The sequence below is a fragment of the Penaeus chinensis genome, chromosome 4 (assembly GCF_019202785.1).
Source record: "Penaeus chinensis breed Huanghai No. 1 chromosome 4, ASM1920278v2, whole genome shotgun sequence".
NCBI lineage: Eukaryota > Metazoa > Arthropoda > Malacostraca > Decapoda > Penaeidae > Penaeus > Penaeus chinensis.
Genome location: NC_061822.1, coordinates 10,137,415 through 10,140,948, shown reverse-complemented (window position 1 = coordinate 10,140,948; position 3,534 = coordinate 10,137,415). Strand labels below are relative to the sequence as shown.

Here is a 3,534-nt window from a genome sequence, read left to right as displayed (position 1 = left end):
CAACAAATCGTCGGTCATACTGACTGCTCGACTGTCTGTCTGTTCCTCCCCACCAACTATCTCTCTCTCTCTCTCTCTCTCTCTCTCTCTCTCTCTCTCTCTCTCTCTCAATGGGTCTCCCCAAAGTTTAGACATTGTTTTAACCACTGATATTACATACAAAGCATCTAATCATAGACCACTTGAAGCCTATACAATTGGCTTGAACTCCAGACTTACCTTGGAGAGACTGAGGGAGATGTATATATATATATATATATAGAGAGAGAGAGAGAGAGATAGAGAGAGATAGAGAGAGAGGCAGAAAGACAAAGAACGAGACAGATATAAATATGAACAGGATTCTCTCCTTCCGTTAACTTCGTCACAATAGACCGGGATCTGAATCTGAAAATAGAGAGAGAAAAAAATCAGATAAGTAAATAAAGTAAATGGTGGCGAAGGGAATGTATAAACATTCAATATAGATTCTATATATTTTTTACAGGGTGATCCAAATATTATTTCTATATACACCATGTTCTTTTTGTCCGTATCAATTTTATTTTAATTATGTAAAAGCAGAGATCGTGAGGGGGGATAAAACAATGACGTTGGGAAGTTAATTATCATACAACACAACACAACACATTTCTAACAATACCGTTCTTTGCACTATGGATGTTACCCTACTTATGACCGGCAAATGCTACAATATATATATATATATATATATACATACATATATATACATAAATACACACACACACAGCTATATATATATATATATATATATATATATATATGATATACACATATATTATATATATATATATATGTGTGTGTGTGTGTGTGTGTGTGTGTGTGTGTGTGTGTGTGTGTGTGTGTGTGTGCGTAAGTGTGTGTGGGTGTATGAATGTATGTATGTATATATGTATGTATGTATGTATGTATGTATGCATGTATGTATGTATGTGTGTATGTATGTATATTCACAAACACATACACACACACACACACACACACACACACACACATACACACACTCACACACACACACACACACATATATATATTTTAATAATAATAAATAATGTTGTAAATAAGTGCCTCTACAAAATTTCATAAACCTTATTAACATATCACACGGGGCGACGAGACCGCAAACAAAAGAAAGATAACGGCGCCTTTAAACAGGGGCGTCTGCAACAGTACTGAAAAGGATGCACTGCGTGACCTTGGTGGCGTCTAGAGCTTCCGTTGCACATTAATGCAGTTGATACGCAGTTGATACGTTAGTCTCTTTGGAAAAAAGTCTCAGTTGCAGAAAGACTGACGGAGGTTAATCGAATCGAAAAGTACCGTTGAAATCACCAGACCAAGAATTTTGTGGTGATAATATACAAGGAAAAAGTTCTACCATTCGCAAGCACGAAAGGTGGAGAGAGAGAGAGAGAGAGAGAGAGAGAGAGAGAGAGAGAGAGAGAGAGAGAGAGAGAGAGAGAGAGAGAGAGAGAGAGAGAGAGAGAGAGAGAGAGAGAGAGAGAGAGAGAGAGAGAGAGAGGGATGCACGCCATATATCCGTACATGGAAACCTGTGTGTACGAAAAGAAAGAATTAAAAATAGAAGAGAAGAGAGACTGGACAGCAGGTTATGGTATCGCATGACAATCTACCCTTGTGTTGTGTCCCAAAGCCTCCAGACGTTCATTTGTCCTCCTCGCCGACGCTCAGTGGCGATCGGTTCGACTGCCTTGTGGACCGCTGGTCGCCCGGCGTTTTCATGCACTCACGCACACACACACATATTTGTATATGTATATAAATTATATTATATACAGACATATATGCATATACATACATATATATATATATATGTATATATATTATACATATACATGCATACACACACACACACACACACACACACACACACACACACACACACACACACATACACACACACACACACACACACACATGTATATATATATATGTATATGTATATATATATATAATTTACTGAAAGTTAACCTCAAAAACTCCATATTGACATTCATCGTTTGAGTAAAGAAATGGTTTTACGCGAATTTCACAGAATAATTGAACAATCGATCCATTCAAATTTTCACATACAATTAAACGTCGAAGTTCATTATATGCTTAAACTACATTCAAAACAAAAGGACAATTTATGTGTCAGAAATAGTATGCACTTTTGAAAACGACAATTTAATTCATCTAGTGTTTACCCTTTTCGTACTTTTTTCAAAGTTTATTGAATGTTTTGGCATATCTTAAAATAAACTTAATCTTGAAAAATATCAGAATAAATTAATAACTGCAATGTATAAGCAGTACATATGGATAAAGAAACTGGTAACATATATGCATAATATAGAGTGAATACCAGAAAACTGGTCTAATGGATAAAATAAAAGAATAAGAAACAAAATAAAGAGCAAAGCCATGTATTGGAAGCGCATTCGGATCAGATATGGATTCTGGAGGCATGCGGCAAGGATCCGATCCCTCTCAACACAGCTGAGCTAATTTTCTTTTGTTTATTTTTGTCCTTTATTACAATTCTTGGAACGAAAATAGGGATTGTTGTTTTCATTCATATCTAATTATTTTACTTCTTATAATTTTGGTTTCTACAACTGGTCTCTACTGGTTTCTCGAAATCATAACTTGGTTTATTGGAATAATTCCAGCATCCATTTTATATTTCTCTTTACAGAAAGGGACGCGAAAACACCTATATTCAGCAGAATCGTTTATTGTTGAACCTTCTTCAAATACTTTCCCTAACAGACTTATTGACATAACAAGCTACGCTGTATAGGTTATTAATTGTCTTTCTAAGGTTGGTTTCCGCTGGGCTCTTAATGAACCCTGGTTTGAAATGCGTTATTGTGTTTTTTTCTTCAGGAAGTGATTAATAATAATGATTGGTTCCTGTCAGCACAGTTAAGTGTATCTTATGAATAAGCGCGTTTTTCTTTAGAATTTTCAAAGAGGCTGAATTCCTGCACAATGTTTTTTTATATTTTATACGATACAGGCTCGACAGAGAATGCATATGTATCGGTAGGGGCCATTCTGCTATTCAGCTTGCCAGTCCCATAGAGAAAACATCGATTAATCTATCAATATCTCACTACGTACAGGCGTGGGTAACACGGTACGTCGATGCAGAGGTTAAGAAGCACGCGCGTAGTTGATGGGGTACTCAAACACACACACACACACACAAACAACTAACTGGGTGTCGATGTTGATCTCACCCCCACCCGCTTTCCACATCTGATGATCCACTTCAGTCAGAATCCACTTAGCTGCAGTCTTCGTGAATCTACATTTTTCTGAATCAGACGACCGCAGGACAGAAGGAAGATGCAATGGCGGGATAGAGCGGTGTCCGTTGGTACCTTGTCCACCGTGCAGTCAAGGTCGGTGGTTTTCAGGAGAGATATAAATGCGTATATGTTTTTCTTTAATTTTAAGAGTTCATCTTTCCGAATCATTTCTGCGTTGGCTTTTCGGGCGCGT

At 37.0% G+C, this 3,534-nt stretch overlaps 1 long non-coding RNA gene across 1 annotated transcript in view; it reads right to left on the bottom strand.

Annotated features, from left to right (window-relative positions):
- Positions 1-307: 307 nt before the first annotated feature.
- Positions 308-3,534, bottom strand: part of LOC125025130 — a 59,233-nt gene continuing 56,006 nt past the window's right edge. The window contains exon 4 of the long non-coding RNA XR_007114884.1: positions 308-387. This is a non-coding gene — a long non-coding RNA (uncharacterized LOC125025130). The remainder of the gene's footprint in view (positions 388-3,534) is intronic.